Source organism: Pseudophryne corroboree, chromosome 10, assembly GCF_028390025.1.
Source record: "Pseudophryne corroboree isolate aPseCor3 chromosome 10, aPseCor3.hap2, whole genome shotgun sequence".
Classification (NCBI taxonomy): domain Eukaryota; kingdom Metazoa; phylum Chordata; class Amphibia; order Anura; family Myobatrachidae; genus Pseudophryne; species Pseudophryne corroboree.
This window is the reverse complement of record NC_086453.1, coordinates 203,028,077-203,048,791: the sequence shown is the minus strand read 5'-3', so window position 1 is coordinate 203,048,791 and position 20,715 is coordinate 203,028,077. Positions and strand designations below refer to the sequence as shown.

At 43.6% G+C, this 20,715-nt stretch overlaps 1 long non-coding RNA gene across 2 annotated transcripts in view; it reads right to left on the bottom strand.

Moving 5' to 3' along the window:
- Positions 1–20,715, bottom strand: part of LOC134965428 (uncharacterized) — a 91,066-nt gene that overhangs the window by 50,646 nt on the left and 19,705 nt on the right. Inside the window, exons 2-3 of one of the 2 annotated variants that reach the window (XR_010188355.1) lie at positions 12,621–12,696; positions 12,463–12,523 (exon numbers count right to left, since the gene is read on the bottom strand). This is a non-coding gene — a long non-coding RNA (uncharacterized LOC134965428). Of the gene's footprint in view, positions 1–12,026; positions 12,098–12,462; positions 12,524–12,620; positions 12,697–20,715 lie in introns of both variants that reach the window. The other variant, XR_010188356.1, reaches the window with a different exon arrangement.

Below are 20,715 nucleotides of genomic sequence, written 5' to 3'. Positions count from 1 at the left end.
TTTTCTTTCTATTCTCACCCCCACTCATCTCACTCTCGCATTGACTACATTTTCACTTCTACGTGCCTCTTCCCTAAGGTCACTCACACGTCTATTGCCGACATCATTATTTCTGATCACGCCCACATATCCTTACATATTCAATTGACTTTATCCCATTGCTCCACCCCGTGCTGGTGCTTTCCCGCGTACCTACGCCAATCTACTGATTTCCTCCTCCACCTCAAACAATCCTGGCTCAATTATACTTTAGATAACAGCGACCAGAATCTGGACTCCCTGTTGTTTTGGGGTCCTGCTAAAGCGGTTCTCAGGGGACACTCACCTCCTCTTATCAGAGGTATAAACAGCATGAGGCTTACATTTCAGCGAAACTAGTCTACGACACTTTCCTCACCGAATGAGCACAACTTTCTCATGATTATCAGCGGAATAAATTTCATAGATGGGGCAATAAATCGGGCAAATTGTTGGCTAATCTGATCAAGGGACCTGAACCCTGTACATGGGTTAATGCCATAAATATTTCAGGGAAACTGGTCTCAGACCCTGACTCTATTTGTGCCGAATTCATGCACTTTTATCGCTCCCTATATACTGAAGGCCCAGAGGATGTTGCTGCCGGCTGCTCCTTTCTTGAAAATGCCAATCTCCCCATCCTCTCCCAAGAAGAGAGAGACATATTAGAAGTTATTGACACTATTAAAAACCTACCGAATTATAAAAGTCATGGCCCTGATGGCTTTAGCGCGGAATTCTATAAAATGCTTAGAGACGACTTAGCCCCCACTCTTACATCCCTCTATAATTACATCCTTACCTCTAAACAAACCCCGATTAGGTTTAATGAAGCTAGGATAATTGTTATAGCAAAACCTGGAAAAGACCCTTCCCTTACTAGCTCCTATAGGCCAATATCCCTCCTCAACCAGGACTTTAAGATTCTGACCAAATTGATGGCTGATCGCCGACAATTATGTCTTTCTCGCATTATCTTGCCTGCCAAGTTGGGCTTCATTAAAAAAAGACAGTCGGTGAGGGGTATCAGGGCCGCTTTGGCCGCCATCACTTACTCTCGCTCTCACAACCTCGTTCATAACATTCTGATCAATCTTGATGCAGAAAAGGCCTTTGATAAGGTCATTTGGCCTCATCTTAATCGAGTCCTACGCCATCAACACTTTGGGGAATAGTTCTGTGGTCTTGTTTACTCCCTATACACCGTCCCTACTGTGCAAGTGATGGTTAATAATATCTCTTCAACTCCATTTACCCTTGAAAGGGGGACTAGACAAGGCTGTCCTCTCTCCCCCCCTCCTTTTTAATTTAGCTTTAGAACCCTTTATACGCTATGTTGTTAATCTGTCTAGTTTCAAGGGTATCAAAATTGGCACTCAGGAACTGAAAATTATAGCATTTGCAGACGATATTCTTCTCTTCACCACTAATCCTAAACAGTCAATTCCGGCGCTGCAGGCAGCTATAGAGTGCTTTTCTTCCTTTGCAGGCTTTTCCATTAATTATGACAAATCGGAGGCCTTGGCCATATTCCATCAAGCCACTACAGGGTGAGACCCCCTTTTCCGTTCCGATGGGCTCCTACTCACCTCACTTTTCTTGGAGTTCTATTACCTTCGGATCCCGCTCTCCTCTATTCCCACAATAATTACTGTATTCTCACTAAAATTCAAACAGAACTCAGTCTGTGGCAAAACTTTCCTCTCAATCTCTTAGGTCATTGTAATCTTGTCAAAATGGCCAGCTTCCCCAAATTGCTTTATGTCCTTCAAATGGTCCCTGTCCTGCTTACAAAATCCGATGTGTCCCTCCTTAACTCATACATATCTAAGTTCATTTGGTCCAATAAGCGGCCTCATATAAGCCTTCTTAAATTGTCTTAATCGGTTCAGAATGGAGGACTAAATTTGCCCTACGTAGAGCAATATAATAGGGTCTGTCTTCTCCGTTTTGCCATGGACTGGCTTAGAGACACTAATGTTTATACGGATTCCTTGTTGGATTCCCAACTTTGTGCCCCTCTGTCCCTCTGCTATCTCTTACATACCAATAACACTACTCTGAAGTTACCTCAATTTGACAATATACTTCTGTCTTCCACTATTTTAGCATGGAGAAGGTCTAGGAAATCATTGAATCTACATTACTCTCACTCTATGTTCCTCCCTTTCATAGGAAATTTAGACTTCCAAAATGGCTGGGCCTCCTTCCCTTTCAATACTTGGCGCGCCACGGGGATCACACACATTCGTAATTTCCTCAATTCTCTGAATAAACTGCTTACTTTTACTGAAGCTATAGACAAATATAATTTCTACTGCGGGGTACACTGGGCTCCACAAGTCTGGACAATGGGGTGTAGAGTAGGATCTTGATCCGAGGCACCAACAGACTCAAAGCTTTGACTGTTCCCAGAATGCACAGCGCCGCCTCCTATATCACCCCGCCTTCCAGCACAGGAGCTCAGTTTGTAAGTTGGTGCTGCAGTAAGCAGGCACTTAACAGAGGGGCTGCTCCAAGCAGCCCTGAGAAAAGCTTTTTATGAAGTAAAAAGTGAAGACTTCAAGGGCAGCAGCGGTGGTAAATGTTTTGTGACATTCACTGCTGCAGCTACAGCTCTCCCCAGCGGCGCTGTACACTCCCCAGCCCTGGTTGCCGGGTACCTACAGCGGAGGCTCCGGTTTTCTTCATGTTAGACACACACGGCTGGGGCTCTCCAGGATCGTGTGGCTGCACTTCGGAAGGTGGTAAGTGGGTCCCGCTCGCGGGCCCGGCCTTTATCGCGATCCGGCGCGGTCAGTGGGAGGCGGGCCGCGCGCACTGGCGGTGGACACTGTGGCAGTACAGGCGATCCCACTAGATCACCAGGGCTTGGGCGCAGGTCGGGTTTTCTCTCTAAACCACTTCTTATATCACCCACAGTACCCGGTGGTTTTGCCAGCAAGGGGGATAAGGCTTAGACCTGAAGCCCCTCCCCCAGCCCCAGGGCGCCATTTCCCACAAATGTTCCCGCCCTGGAGCTGCATATCTGTCTTTTCCTCACTCCCAGTCAGTGTCTGCGGCGCCATTATCCCTCAGTTCACTGTTCCTGGGACTGCTTGGGCAAATCCTCCTATGTAAAGCCGCCTGGTTGTCAGCGCTGTGCCTTTACATGACACTTAAGTATTCTACCTGCCTTTTTAGACAGTGATAGTTAAGAAAGAGTGCATTTAGTCAGGGTTTTATAGTACAATTACCCTGTGATATACATCCAGTTCTTACTGGGTACTATTATATCTACTGTTATATAGCTGTGTAAGCTTGTCCAGTGCAGTATTATTGTCTGTAATAACCTCTGCATTGTACAAACTGTGACCTTCTGTGTGTGCATTTGATAGCTGAGTGTTGTCCATCTCGTGTCTTTCACTCAACTTGCTATCCCTATATTCTATAACCTGAGGGGGCTATAACACCGTCAGGTGTTATCTAATATAGGATTTTCACAAAGATATACTGTATCTTTCTCTGTGATTTGGTCACCATATTTCTCCTTTTTCTCTGCTAGTGCTGACTACACTGCGCAGGGGTTTGGGATATTGTGCTGCTGATAATTGTACTGTGTTACCTCATACTGCAAGTTATATCATGTCTGCTTCTGAGGGTAACGGTTCTGGGGCGGAACACACTGCTGGTGTTGCTGAAGCCACAGGCACATATATGAGGAGAATATAGCAGCTGTGGGCTCTGGTTCTGGGGGCTCCTTGCCCCCCAGTGGGACTGTGGCAACGGAGGCACATACTGACCCACCGTGGGCTGCTTTTTCCACGCTTCTGCATACGCTAGTTCATAAACTAACACCCCCTATGGGACCCCCAATGCCGGTACAACCGTATGTGGTCCCTGCAGCTAACCCGCCGTGGGCGGACGATTTATCTGCTCAATTAAAGAAGTTGAACCAGTCCTTGACTACTAAAAAGTCTGACCAACGCTCGCCTAAGTCCAAGACGTCCTCTAAGCGAGCGTTCGTCTCCTCACAATCTACTGCTGTCACTGACCCCTCGTCTGATGAGGACGGCACTTACACTGACCCCACAGGTTCTGACTCAGATACGGCTGATGGGGAGGGTAGTTCACATGTGGATGTTCCTGACCTTTTGGAGGCTATTAAATTAATTCTGCAGATTACGGATGACCCCAAGCCATCCGTGCCTCCTAAGAAACCAGATAGGTTCAAGCGTCAGAAGGTGGTTAAACAGGTTTTACCTCACTCTGATCACCTAGTGGATATACGTCAGGAACCCTGGGAAAACCCGGGTACGAAGTTTGTGCCTCAAAAGAAGATGCTGGCTCGCTATCCCCTCGCGCTAGAGCTGTCTAAAAATTGGGAAACACCTCCTCCAGTGGACTCACATGTGGCTAGGATGGTGGTTTCCTCAGCTCTACCTGTCACTACCATCACGTCTCTGAAAGAGCCTACGGATAAACGTGTGGAGGGTTGTCTAAAAGTAATTTACACCCTCACGGGTGCTGCACAAAGGCCCACTATTGCAGCTTCATGGGCTGCTGAGGCTATTGAAGCATGGGCCTTGGAGTTAGAAGCTGAAATCTCCTCTGACCATGCTAGACAATGCTTGTCATATATTGTCACAGCTTCTCGATATATTAAAGAGGCGGCTTCTGATGCCGGTATCCTGGCAGCCAAGGCCTCTACTACGTCAGTCCTGGCTCGCCGGATATTGTGGCTGATATCCTGGTCTGTGGATCTGGACTCTAGAAAAACCCTGGAGGTACTCCCTTTCAAGGGAGATATTCTGTTTGGGGAGGACTTAAATAAGATAGTGGCTGACTTGGCTACTGCCAAAACTGCCTGTCTACCTAATACCGCTCCTTCTGTGTTGAAGGCTAAAGGTACGTCCTTTCGCCCCTTTCCTCCTTCAGGTAAAGCAAAAGGTCAGGCGTACCATAAGCAGGCCCGCACTTCCAAACCTGGTAAGCCGAAGCCCAAAAGAGCCTGGGCTGCCCGTCAGCCAGCTGCCAAGACCGATAAGCCTGCCGCATGACGGGGCGGGCCTCCCCCTGGGGGATCCCAGGGCGGGGGGCCGGCTTCTAGCATATACCCAGGAATGGTTGAAGACCACTTCAGATGCCTGGGTACGGGAAGTCGTCACTCGAGGTTACGCCATTGCCTTCAAAAACCAACCCCCTCATCGATTTTGCCAGACAGACGTCCCTTTGGACCGGCCAAAGACAAAAACTCTACACTCGGTGGTACAGACCCTCCTTGATACAGGAGTCGTAGTACAGGTGCCTCTTGCTCAGAGGGGCCGGGGGTACTATTCTCCGCTGTTTCTAGTCCCGAAACCGAATGGGTCTTCCTGGCCCATTCTCAACCTCAAGGCATTGAACAGGTTTGTGAAGATTTCCAAGTTCCGTATGGAAACCCTTCGCTCTATAGTTCTGGCCTTGGAACCTGGGGACTACATGGTCTCCTTGGACATACAGGATGCTTACCTGCATATTCCTATAGCAGTGTCACATCAACAATACCTGAGGTTTGCTATTGGCAACATCCATTACCAGTTTCGGGCGTTACGTTTTGGTTTAACAACGGCTCCACGAGTCTTCACCAAAATTATGGCGGTGATGACGGTGGTACTCCGCCGTCAAGGAGTCAGGATACTGCCGTATCTGGACACTTGTTAATCCTGGCAAATTCCCCAGATCTTCTCCCGTGTCATCTGGATATGACGGTCCGGTTTCTACAAGCCCATGGGTGGCTCATCAACTGGATGAAATCCTCCCTGGTCCCTGCTCAGAGCATGGTGCACCTGGGAGCGCTGTTGGACACTCACAACCAGAGGTTGTTCTTGTCTCAGGAGAAAGTCCTGAAGCTTCAGGACAGGATTCGTTGCTTCCTTTCTCGTCCGCAAGTGTCGATACATTTGGCGATGCAGGTGCTGGGCCTCATGGTGTCAGCATTCGACATGGTGGAGTATGCTCAATTCCATTCTCGCCCCCTCCAGAAGCTGATTCTAGCCAAATGGGACGGCCTGCCTCACCGGATCAGGTCTCAAATGATCTCATTGACTCCGGAGGTCTGTCTGTCGCTGCTCTGGTGGCTCCAGGACCAACAGTTGTGCAGGGGCCGTCCCTTCTGGATATCTAACTGGGTCCTGTTGACGACAGATGCCAGTCTAAGAGGTTGGGGCGTGGTACTGCAGCAGCACTCCTTACAGGGTCGGTGGACCAAGGAGGAATCTCTCCTCTCGATCAACATTCTGGAGTTGCGGGCGGTCTTTAATGCGTTGAACCTGGCCCAGCATTTAATTCAGAACCGTCCTGTTCAAGTACAGTCGGACAACGCCACCACAGTGGCTTACATAAATAATCAAGGCGGCACTCGAAGCCGTTTGGCAATGAAGGAAGCCTCACGGATTCTACAGTGGGCAGCACGCCATATCGGCAATATTAATTCCGGGAGTCCTGATTTGGGAAGCGGACTTTCTCAGTCGTCAGGACGTGCATGCGGCGAGTGGGGCCTCCATCCAGAAGTGTTTCAACTCCTCGTGGAAAGGTGGGGTCTTCCAGATGTGGATCTGATGGCGTCTCGACACAATCACAAGGTTCCGGTCTTCGGAGCAAGGACAAGGGATCCTCAAGCAGCATTCGTGGATGCGCTGGCGGTGCCGTGGAGGTTTCGGCTGCCGTACGTGTTCCCTCCGGTGTCACTCCTGCCCAGGGTAATTCGGAAGTTCAAGCAAGAAAAACGAAATCTGCTTCTCATAGCTCCGGCGTGGCCCAGACGGCACTGGTTCTCAGACCTGCAAGGCCTATCGTCAGAGCGTCCACTTCTACTTCCACAACGCCCAGACCTCCTCGTTCAGGGCCCTTTGTTTGGTGCGCATCTAACAATTAAGACGCTTCCAAGTTTAGTACAGCCAAACTTTTGGCTTTTCTGCAGCAGGGCCTAGATTTATGCCTGTGTCTGGCCTCCCTCAAGGTTCATATTTCTGCCTTGTCGGTGTGGTTTCAGAGAAAAAATGCTACTTTACCTGATGTTCATACTTTCACTCAGGGTGTGTTGCGTATCCAACCTCCCTATGTCCCGCCTGTGGCTCCTTGGGACTTGTCGGTGGTTTTGGAGGCGTTGCAGGAGCCTCCGTTTGAACCTCTTGGTTCAGCTGATCTTAAGTGGCTTTCCCTTAAGGTGGTGTTCTTGCTGGCTATTGCTTCTGCTAGAAGAGTGTCGGATCTGGGTGCCTTGTCTTGTAGTTCCCCATATCTGATTTTTCACCGTGACCGGGCGGTTCTTAGGACTCGTCCCGGATATTTACCTAAGGTGGTTTCTTCGTTCTACCTTAATCAGGAGATTGTGGTTCCAGCCTTTGTCTCTCCTGATTTGTCTCCCAAAGAGCGGTCTTTGGATGTGGTACGGGCTCTCCGTATCTATGTGAAGAGAACTGCTTCTATTCGAAAATCTGATTCTCTCTTTGTTTTGTTTGGATTTCACAAATGTGGCTGGCCTGCTCACAAGCAGACCCTGGCCAGATGGATTAGAATGGTGATTGCACATGCTTATGTGAAGCCTGGTCTGTCAGCTCCTGCTCACATTACGACCCATTCTACTCTGTTGGACCTTCTTGGGCGGCCCACCGTGGTGCGACCCTTGATCAATTGTGCAAGGCGGCTACGTGGTCCTCCGGGAACACGTTCATAAGGTTCTATGCCTTCGATACTGTCGCTTCCCAGGATGCTTCCTTTGGACACCGGGTTCTTGTGCCCGCTACAGTGCGTCCCCTCCCATAAGGAACTGCTTTAGGACATCCCCATTGTCCAGACTTGTGGAGCCCAGTGTACCCCGCAGCAGAAAACGAGTTTTATGGTAGGAACTTACCTTTGTTAAAACTCTTTCTGCGAGGTGCACTGGGCTCCACAAGGCGCCCATCCTGACGCACTTAGCTTCTTTGGGTTGATATGGCATTAGCCGCTGACACTTCTCTTGTCGTGAGAGTGTGGTGTATGTGGCTACTAACCGTTGTCGTCTCTTTTCCTGCTACTGCATTGGGCTGGTTAACTAAAACTGAGCTCCTGTGCTGGGAGGCGGGGTGATATAGGAGGTGGCGCTGTGCATTCTGGGAACAGTCAAAGCTTTGAGCCTGTTGGTGCCACGGATCAAGATCCTACTCTACACCCCATTGTCCAGACTTGTGGAGCCCAGTGTACCTCGCAGAAAGAGTTTTAACAAAGGTAAGTTCTTACCATAAAACTCGTTATTAGCCCCCTCCATGAATACTACTATTTCCAGGCCTCCCACTACCTCCATTCGGTTCTATCACAACTCTTTCAGCCAGACTTTCTCAACCCTTTATACACACTTTTACACTCTGGCACATACTCTATCTCGACAATCTATGCTCGCATACGCACTGATATACCCACTGATATTGTTCAACTGCACAAATGGTCCTCTCAGATCCCATCTATGTCCCCAGACATAATAATGGACAGTTTTGCCAAATCTTTGAAGCTTATTCCAGCGAGTATTTATCAGGAAATGTTGTATAAGATCTTACACAGAGCTTGCATATCTCCAAAACGGAGTCATTTAATGGGCCTCTCAGATTCTGCGGCATGCATTAAGTGATCTACACCAGTGGCTGATATTATGCATTGCTTTTGGCACTGCCGCTACATACAAACATTTTGGAGTGAGTTACAGGCATACAGTTCCTCTACTTTAGGTATCGACTTCCAATGTACTGCTTCCTGGGCCCTCTTTGGACATCTCCTTGACCAGCCAAACATTCCCTCTCAAGACAAAAAACTAGTGACGCTCCTCTCAGCCGTGGGACGGAAATCCATACTTCAGCAATGGATACTTGACACCCATCCCACCTTACCCATGGCGACCTCTAGATTACTTCTTCTCTTTACAATGGACTGGTTAGAGACATCTCTTGATAAGGAAATTTTGACTCCTGCATTATTCCAATGCTGGTGAAAGTTTATCCACACACTACCCACATCCACAAAACTTGCTATTCAACAAAGCTTCCACTACACCACATGGTACTGTCACCAACTCCTAGATCATAGACCTCCCGTTTCCCTCCCATAAATTTCCACTCTCTCTAATCTCTTCCTCCTCCCCTTACTTACTTCTCCTCTTGTTCTTCTCCATTCCCTCCTTACACCTTCTTAGAACTCCATCTTTAGTATTTTTTCTTGCTTTGATGATTCCTCCATGGATGGGTCGATGGTCCCCTGGCTCTGGCAGATACTGTTTTTTGTTTGTTTATTGTTTATGTTACGCGTCCGTCACGTAGATGGACGCCGTCGTGTGTTTAGATTCCTATTGTTATATTAGACCTGTTATAACTATTTAGAAGTTTTTTCTTATTATTTTTCTTTCATTTTACTGTGCTCTACAATGGTCAACTTTCTAATTTTTATGTTATGTATGTTAGAAAATGGAAAATTTGAGGTATAATTTAAGACTATGCCGTTGTCGCTTTATATTAGTCTGGCAATATGTTTTTTCTCATTTGTATGCGGCTCTGTTTTTCTTTATGTTGCATACTGCTGTTTGTTCAAAGCCTCAATAAAATATATTTTGAAAAAGAAAAACGTTAGTCAGGGGCCACTGCTGCTAGGAGAAAAGAAAAAAAAGTTTAGCATAGAGGCCCAATCGTAACTTCAGCAGCTTTTGTCAAAGGGTAATGTTGCACTTCTCTCGTTACTCCCATTTGCCGAATTAGTATTTACCAGTGATCTTTTCCTAACAGAGAATTTTTCTAGTACTACAAAAAAAAGCTTCTAGGTCATGCAAAGTATTCATTTAATCCTTCTCATCCCATATTAAGGGTCTGTACATGGTCCAACAAACATTTCTGAGCTTATCTAGGCAAGGGCATTCCTAGAAATGAATACTTCTTATGTGGTAGTTAAAAAGAAATATCCTGGGGGTTACCCCTTCTCTGTCCGCTTTCCTACTGGGAAATACTAATGTGCGGACAGGATGTTCTCCATTTATGTTATTGCTCTCTTGATTTTTTATTTTATTTTTGGGTCTTACTATATATGTTCTTGAATGGCTCCATACTTACCAGTTCCACTGGTCTCAGCCACTTCCCCTGCAGGCTACAGCTCCTCTTTTACCGGTTGGATATTACTCCTCTGAGTGCATGAGAAATGGCTGAAACCAGAGTTGGGTCACCATCTCCTCCTAAATAAAACTTTTGACATTCATTTGTACATATTGGGGGTAATTCCAAGTTGATCGTAGCAGGAAATTTTTTAGCAGTTGGGCAAAACCATGTGCACTGCAGGGGAGGCAGATATAACATGTGCAGAGAGAGTTAGATTTGGGTGTGGTGTGTTCAATCTGCAATCTAAATTGCAGTGTAAAAATGAAGCAGCCAGTATTTACCCTGCACAGAAACAAAATAACCCACCCAAATCTAACACTCTCTCTGCACATGTTATATCTGCCTCACCTGCAGTGCACATGGTTTTGCCCAACTGCTAAAAAATTTCCTGCTGTGATCAACTTGGAATTACCCCCATTATAGGTTACATTTATATTTTTCATATTTTTATTTTTATTTTCTATAGTTTGTATACTGGCTGTAACTGCTTCCACATCCACATATGGCGATGTACTTGCTTTCTCTTTTTACTTCCTCATTGTTGCTACGAGTTCAAACAGTTACTATGTTTTCGTTCTTATATGACTTTGGTTAAACATACTACCTACAATACCTCAGTATCAAAACCAACAATCACTGGAAATGACATTCATTCATCGTCATTTTTACCAAAAAGCCTCTGTGTAAGGAAGATCCTGTCAATGTTACCTGGGTTTTGTTCTTCTAGAATTCCGGGTGAGAAATAACTTATCGATCACCCCGTCTAGCAGACTTCCACCGGACTTCCTACACATAATATAACTAGCGGACCCTTTCGGCCCCTGAACTTCAGCCTGAACCCTAGCTGCTGAACGTTTCTCGCTTGTGCACTTGGCTCCTATCATGGGCATTTTAACACGATCCCCAAATGGACAATACGAGCAAATGGTGAAAGTCCTCAGAGTTTTTTCACCAACTCCTTCTCAACCGAGTATACAACGCCCCCCCCCCCCAAGGCACTGGGAGCACGAAATGTATTAACCAAGTAATACCACGCCTTTCCAGTGGAGGTTACAGGGCTGCTGCTTTTGGGTTTCTATCCACTGGATTTCCGTGTGGGAAACGTCACCACACCATCCAATAAATGTCCACGAAGAATCTTCCTGGGAGTACAGTGAAGTTCTCAACTCTTTACTCAATCACCTCTGCGTATGCTAACACAGCGTGTATGATGATGCTATTTGTGCAAAATGACGCAAAAACCGTATATCACGTTGCGACGCGTATCACATTTGTGTGCCTTACGATTATGAACACAATTTTACTTTTTACAGTAGGCTATGTCTCCGTCACCTGGGGGGGTTTCATAGAGTGAAATTATATATATATATATATATATATATATATATATATATATGGATGTGGTGTAGACCCAATTATGCGCTATATATAAGCTGCAAACCTTATGACGTACTCCCTGTTAGCTAGAGTACAGATAATGGGATACAAGAATACAGAATGTCAAAGGGAGCGGTATAAATTAATTTTGTGAATTATTCTTCCAGATTATGACCACAGAGTGATAAAATAACAATTGGTTTTTTCATATATTGTCTATGTACATTAAAATTTGGTGAACATAGATTATCACATAAAAATCAAATAGTGTACATATTTAAAATACAAGTTCCAATTTTGTTGAAGACATGATATATCAGTATATTCCATCCAATAGTATTGTATACAGGATGTCTGATGTTCTCACAACAAGATCGTACCCGACGCGTTTCGTCCCAAAGGACTTCATCAGGGGTTCATGTCTAGATAATACATATGAATTAAATAAGACTTCTGTATAATCTATCTAGTGATCATAATCTTAGATGGTGTTTTTATACATACCAATCAATATTGGAAGAGTTATGAGGAAAAGAAACCGATTTATATGGTAATGTTGTTTCCACAAGTAAATTCTGAAAAAACCATATCATAGTATAAATTAGATCATTGTATAATCAAGATCCGTGAATGATCCACTACTATAGGAGGAGGAGGAGGGAAAAGTGGATAGGGAGGAATGTGGGACCCAAATATATGAACGTTAAATTTCTCCATGAAAATCATGAATATTTATATATGGATCTAATGGACTTCATAACATATTATTAACAATGTATATAGTATTGTGATGTAAAAAGACTTATATAAAAGGAGTCCATACATATGATCCTTAATTATAGGTCTCCTATAGAACCGGGTGCCTCATATATCTATATAATGATCCATATACATATTACATATAACCCAAAATGACATTTGAGTTTTTTTATATACATACCAAGGAATTAAAATCAAAACAAGATCGCGCTGAGTGCACCAGTGTTCACCATTGATCCAGCCTATAATATAAATGTTAACTTTAAGGAACAATAATTCCTCTATAAGGATAGAAAATTTCTCCAGTATGGAGGGGGCATGGAACTTGATCATACATACCCTCATATACGTACAAACTGAGGGGTTGCGCTGTTGTGATCCCTATCAGCTACAAATACATTTATAGTGATCCGGCCTATAAAACAATTAGTAATGGCTTATAACATTTTTCTAAATATAATATCAGCTAGCATATTTACTGTATAATTTAATTTACATTATTTTTATATAACAAAACTTGATTCTCCATTTCATTCATTGTATGAAAAATCAGAATAATGATTTATGTTCTAACATTCCAGAGGATTCTCATATGCAATCCCTATTGTTACATATTAACAAATAATGGTTACTGTGAACAAACATCTGATAACAAATAATGGTTACTGTGAACAAACATCTGATAACAAATAATGGTTACTGTGAACAAACATCTGATAACAAATAATGGTTACTGTGAACAAACATCTAAGTATGTATGATGATGCTATTTGTGCAAAATGACGCAAAAACCGTATATCACGTTGCGACGCGTATCACATTTGTGTGCCTTACGATTATGAACACAATTTTACTTTTTACAGTAGGCTATGTCTCCGTCACCTGGGGGGTTTCATAGAGTGAAATTATATATATATATATATATATATATATATATATATGCAATAAAAAAGAAAAAATAGCGCCACTTGTGGTAAGTTTAGCCTTCACAAATATGTACAATGTATGTCCAAAAATACACTCCCTTGGTACAAAGGGTGTCAGCAGGCCCCTAAATAAGAACAGCAGTGGTAAGCTGCTGTAAAAAGTGTTATAGAAACCAAGAATATGGGCACAAGCGACCAATGGTGTCTATAGTAAAGGAACGTAAAAAGATTTTTCATATATAAAAAAAATGCATATTTATTTTACATGATTAAAAAACAATAATACACTATAGTTTAAGAAAAAATGCTCAAGCATAAGAATTCATATAAAATGGACAAAATTATGATTAAAAAGAAAAATAAATATAAAAGTACAAGGTACACATCGATTTGTATAAAGTGCTTATCTTAGGTACAGGAGGTTGGTCTGGGAAAGATCATGGAATGTCCAACGCGTTTCGTCCTTCAGGACTTCATCAAGGGTAGTGTGGTACTGGGACAGGGCTCATATTTATACCTCTATTAATTAGAAGACTATGGGCCATATTCAATTAGCAGTGATAACGGACTTTTCACGTGAAAAGTCCGGTTTTCGGGTGAAAAACCGGACTTTTCACGTGAAATGCAATTACAGCCTATTCAATTATCCTGGAAAATTTATCGGTGATCGTGTTTTCACTAATTTCACTTCACCTTCTCTGAAGCAGGTGAAAAGTTGGGAAAAGTCACTATTTTAAGGTAAAAATGTTTGGATATGGTACAGAACTCCTGGGACACCCCCCTTTATGACTAATTAGGCACGTTGAAGTTTTTAATTATTTTTAATTGGCCAATAATGACATGTCATTTTTGGGGTGAAAAAGTAAAAAGTGATGGAAATTGGGGTTCAAGGTATGGGACAGGTATATTGGGGTGCTTTATGAGTGGGACAGGTGTTTTTTAGGCTTGCAGATGGGAGTAATCGGTCTGTTTCCACTTTTTTTAAAGTACCCTAAAATGACCCAAATATATACTTATACCCATTTTCATGTACCCCAAATTTAATGAGAGCATTTATTTTGCTCAAAAAAACTTGCTTTCTATCATTTTTTTGCATTTAAAAAAAATGCATATAACCGCCATTTCACACAATTTAAGTCCCCAAAAACTCTCTAATGTGATCTCTAACACACTTCTCTTCTGTTTTCCTATGTTAGTTTAGCATTTTTTGGGGTACAGGCTGATTTCCCCATTTTCACCTGCACTTTTCACTGCAAGAATTTTCACGTGAAACCCGGTCGGAATTGAATAGGTCGAAAAATGGAGCGTTTTCGCGGCAATTTTCGGCCGATTGCCGCGAAAAATTTTCGGGCAAAAAATTGCCGCGAATTTGCGAAAAATTGAAAAACGGAGCGTTTTTGCTGCAATTTTCGGCCGATTGGCGCGAAAAATTTTCGGGGCGAAAAATTGCCGCGAATTTGCGGATAATTGAATATCCCCCATAGTGTATGATAGATAGTTGCTGGCACTTACATAGGCGTAAAGGACTTGCATATGCTACTTACTGCAATTACAGGCGACTCATGGTTGTACGCATCTACACCTACGACTTAGTGGGTGAGAATGGGGCATTTGCATGTGGACTATGTAGACAAAAGTGACTGGACACCCCCGTGCAAGTGAAATGGTGTGTTCCTGCAGCAGACACATGTTCATGAAGATATAATAGGGGGGTACTGGTTAGATCATTTGCTAGCTAAATGCCTTGCGGAAGGAGCTACCTGAGTTTGGCTGCTCAATACACGTTGTATCATTTGAACTAGGGGAGTATCGGGTAGTTTGGATAGATATATATATATTTAAAACCTCCATACAAGCGGCACTGGGAGACTTGTTTAAAGTGATGAATACAGTGCTTTTATTGTAGCATGATCTACGTATCGGGGTCGCAGCCCCTTCGTCAGCCCCTGACGAAGGGGCTGCGACCCCGAAACGTAGATCATGCTACAATAAAAGCACTGTATTCATCACTTTAAACAAGTCTCCCAGTGCCGCTTGTATGGAGGTTCTATATACGGGAGGATGCACTCTCGTCTAAGAGGGCACGGGAGCAGCTTTGCATTACGGAGGGAAGCCATAGGAGTGCCGGGTAAAGTGGTTCTGTATATATATATTTATATATATATATATATATATATATCTAAAAAATTCTCATGGGAGCTCAACCACTTCAGATTTCACATACAAATGTGTTTATTTTAAAATAATTCTTTAAACAGTAAAAACTGTACTCATATAAAAGTTTCAATAAAACATACACATGACTTTACATTACAAATGGACAGTATAGACAAATATTTATCTTGATAATTTTTGGTAATATCCACATCTATTTCTCAATGAAGCGTTCAGATGTATGTTCAAATCACAAATGCGTGAGTGCCCAACGCGTTTCGTCCTTACAGGACTTCATCAGGGGACGCAATCAATGAGATCAAAGTTTGTAAGATATCACCTCCAACTTTTGCCGTGGGTGTATATAAAAATTCTCACAGATAAAGGATATTCCAATATTGGTGTCTATCATAAAAAAGTTCATCAATGTATAAACAGAAGAAAAATTGCTGTGACAGTAACCTTTTTAGTTGAAAATAGACCAATCCTATTTAAAATAAGAATATTATGATAGACTCAAATGAGTCAATACCCTTAGTATTCTCTCAGGATTCTCATTCACAGCTCAAGTCATTGAGACTTGAGCTGTGAATGAGAATCCTGAGAGAATACTAAGGGTATTGACTCATTTGAGTCTATCATAATATTCTTATTTTAAATAGGATTGGTCTATTTTCAACTAAAAAGGTTACTGTCACAGCAATTTTTCTTCTGTTTATACATTGATGAACTTTTTTATGATAGACACCAATATTGGAATATCCTTTATCTGTGAGAATTTTTATATACACCCACGGCAAAAGTTGGAGGTGATATCTTACAAACTTTGATCTCATTGATTGCGTCCCCTGATGAAGTCCTGTAAGGACGAAACGCGTTGGGCACTCACGCATTTGTGATTTGAACATACATCTGAACGCTTCATTGAGAAATAGATGTGGATATTACCAAAAATTATCAAGATAAATATTTGTCTATACTGTCCATTTGTAATGTAAAGTCATGTGTATGTTTTATTGAAACTTTTATATGAGTACAGTTTTTACTGTTTAAAGAATTATTTTAAAATAAACACATTTGTATGTGAAATCTGAAGTGGTTGAGCTCCCATGAGAATTTTTTAGATCTGTTCTCCATTCTTTGCCTTGTCTGACAGGAGGCACTTCTCAGTGGTGTGAGCTTTATAGTTTTTAGCGCAAAAAAGGGGTACTTTATTTCTTGGTTATATATATATATATATACACTTATATACTTATATATACTGTGTGTATAAGATTACACACACACATATATATATATATATATACATGTACACTTATACACTTATATATACTGTGTATATGTATATATATATTTATATACTGTGTGTGTGTGTGTGTGTGTGTGTGTGTGTGTGTGTGTGTGTGTGTGTGTGTGTGTGTGCGTGTGTGTGTGTGTGTATGTATGTATATATATATATATATATACATATATATATACATACATATGGATTGGGTCAGATATGCCGGCGGTCAGAATACTGACTGCGGCATCCTGATGGTGAGAATCCTGACAGGAGCAAGGTAAGTACAGTATACTTAACTTTCCCCAATTCTCCCCTAACCCTCCCCCCGCAGCCTAAACCAAACCTCCCCCCTCGTGGCTTACCTCTCTGGTGGGCCTGGAAACAGTCATACTGGATTATGGCGGTTGGGCTCTGAGAAGTGTCGGGATTCTGGTGTCGGCATTTTGACTCACCGGGATCCAACCCTGATCCCATAAATATATAAATTCCCATAAAAATATAAATTCTCTGGGGGAGATTCAAATGTTTGAGAAGTCAGTTGGGAGTCTGATTTTTCCTATCTAATAGACAGGAAAAAACAGACACCCAACCGACTTTTCAAACATTTGAATTCCACCCTCAGTGTCTTTTGTCATTAATGCGTGGAAGAACGGTCATTGCAGGAATGCACCTCGCCCTGGAAGACCCCCAAAACTGCACCCCAAGGACCGGAGAGTGCTAAAGAGGGAGCTATGAAAGATATGGGGTCGTCCCATGCATTCCATTGCACACGAGTTCCAAATGGCAACTAATGTGCCGGTTTTGACAAGAACACTTCGTAGAGAGGCCCATGCACTTGGATATTATGTGCAAGTAGCTGCTCATAAACCTCTAATCACAAAGAAGAATGCAGCCCAGCACTTATGATGGTGTAAAGAGCGCAAAAATGGGACAGTGGAACAATGGCCGATGTGTCTTCACACTTCTTTGCTAAAAAGTGCTGCACGGCGCTGTGATGCGTAAAGAACATGGCATAGTCTACCTCCAGCAGTCCTTTGTTGGTGTGCTACTATTCGTGGGAGCGTGCGTATGTTTCCCGAAGTGAGTAGTGTGAGCATGTGTACGCACGTTCTCGTTACAGTACACCATGCCGGGATAACAAACTGCGATGCAAACGCATTGCAGGAAAGATGTGTATGGACACGTGTATGATGAAGGTCAAACATACAGTACATGCATGCATGCATACATACATACATACACACATACATACATACATACATACATACATACATACATAGGTGACATGTAGATATATGGCCCTGGCCCCGAAAAGGGGTGGACTTTTTTTAATTGAAACCCTACAAGTATTTTAAATTGAGTAATGAAGGGTATGTGTAATTGTCAATAATTTCTATTTTCCTCTGATTCTCGTTAATCGCGCTCCAAGTTTGCCGCCGCCGCATTGCACTAAGCTGCCATTATCTTTGTCCAGTCACTAACCTTATGTTAATAGCTTTTCCTGTGATATCGCTTACTGCTGGTGAGCTGTGTCTTGCCCCGTTTTTGGAGGAGTATGAGACAGAGTAGCAGCAGCAAAGTCCTGGCATAGGCAGTTGCCAGCATTATGACATCACAGCATGACCTCACAGACAGACTGACCAGACACACACACACAAACAGACCAATGCATTTTCTATGTGCATTTTCATGATTGGGGCCCTGACCCCGAAAGGGGTGGATTTTTTCACTTGAAACCCCACCAGTATTTTAAGTTGGATAATGAAGGGTATGTGTACTAAGGGGGTAATTCCAAGTTGATCGCAGCAGGACTTTTGTTAGCAGATGGACAAAACCATGGGCCTAATTCTGAGTTGATCGCAGCAGGAATTTTTTTAGCAGTTGGGCAAAACCATGGGGGTCATTCCGAGTTGTTCGCTCGCAAGCTGCTTTTAGCAGCTTTGCACACGCTAAGCCGCCGCCTACTGGGAGTGAATCTTAGCTTATCAAAATTGCGAACGAAAGATTAGCAGAATTGCGAATAGACACTTCTTAGCAGTTTCTGAGTAGCTCCAGACTTACTCGGCATCTGCGATCAGTTCAGTCAGTTTCGTTCCTGGTTTGACGTCACAAACACACCCAGCGTTCGCCCAGACACTCCTCCGTTTCTCCAGCCACTCCCGCGTTTTTCCCAGAAACGGTAGCGTTTTTTCGCACACACCCATAAAACGGCCAGTTTCCGCCCAGAAACACCCACTTCCTGTCAATCACATTACGATCACCAGAACGAAGAAAAACCTCGTAATGCCGTGAGTAAAATACCTAACTGCATAGCAAATTTACTTGGCGCAGTCGCACTGCGGACATTGCGCATGCGCATTAGCGACTAATCGCTCCGTTGCGAGAAAAAAATACGAGCGAACAACTCGGAATGACCCCCCATGTGCACTGCAGGGGAGGCAGATAAAACGTGCAGAGAGAGTTAGATTTGGGTGTGGTGAGTTCAATCTGCAATCTAAATTGCAGTGTAAAAATAAAGCAGCCAGTATTTACCCTGCACAGAAACAAAATAACCCACCCAAATCTAACTCTCTCTGCAAATGTTATATCTGCCCCCCCTGCAGTGCACATGGGGGGTAATTCCGAGTTGTTCGCTCGTTATTTTTTTCTCGCAACGGAGCGATTAGTCGCTAATGCGCATGCGCAATGTCCGCACTGCGACTGCGCCAAGTAAATTTGCTATGCAGTTTGGAGTTTTACTCACGGCATTACAAGGTTTTTTCTTCGGTCTGGTGATCGGAGTGTGATTGACAGGAAGTGGGTTTTCTGGGCGGAAACAGGCCGTTTTATGGGAGTGTGTGAAAAAACGCTACCGTTTCTGGGAAAAACGCGGGAGTGGCTGGAGAAACGGAGGAGTGTCTGGGCGAACGCTGGGTGTGTTTGTGACGTCAAACCAGGAACGACAAGCACTGAACTGATCGCAGATGCCGAGTAAGTCTGGAGCTACTCAGAAACTGCTAAGAAGTGTCTATTCGCAATTCTGCTAATCTTTCGTTCGCAATTTTGATATGCTAAGATTCACTCCCAGTAGGCGGCGGCTTAGCGTGTGCAAAGCTGCTAAAAGCAGCTTGCGAGTGAACAACTCGGAATGACCCCCATGGTTTTGCCCAACTGCTAAAAAATTTCCTGCTGCGATCAACTTGGAATTACCCCCCATGTGCACTGCAGGGGAGGCAGATTTAAAATGTGCAGAGAGAGTTAGATTTGGGTGTGGTGTGTTCAATATGCAATCTAATTTGCAGTGTAAAAATAAAGCAGCCAGTATTTACCCTGCACAAAAATAAAATAACCCACCCAAATCTAACTCTCTCTGCACATGTTAAATCTGCCTCCCCTGCAGTGCACATGGTTTTGCCCAATTGCTAACTAAGGGGGTCATTCCGAGTTGTTCGCTCGCAAGCTGCTTTTAGCAGCTTTGCACACGCTAAGCCGCCGCCTACTGGGAGTGAATCTTAGCTTATCAAAATTGCGAACGAAAGATGAGCAAAATTGCGAATAGACACTTCTTAGCAGTTTCTGAGTAGCTCCACACTTACTCGGCATCTGCGATCAGTTCAGTGCTTGTCGTTCCAGGTTTGACATCACAAACACACCCAGCGTTCGCCCAGACACTCCTCCGTTTCTCCAGCCACTCCCGCGTTTTTCCCAGAAACTGTAGCGTTTTTTCGCACACACCCATAAAACGGCCAGTTTCCGCCCAGAAACACCCACTTCCTGTCAATCACATTACGATCACCAGAACGAAGAAAAAACCTCGTAATGTCGTGAGTAAAATACCTAACTGCATAGCAAATTTACTTGGCGCAGTCGCACTGCGGACATCGCGCATGCGCATTAGCGACTAATCGCTCCGTTGCGAGAAAAAAATAACGAGCGAACAACTCGGAATGACCCCCTAAATTCATGCTGCGATCAACTCAGAATTACCCGCCAGATCCATTGAGGCATGTAGGAGCCTATGAAGAAAGGACCGTCGATGGGTGCATCCGGACATGTCTCGGTTGTCTGGACTGTGCCCAGAGCTGGATTA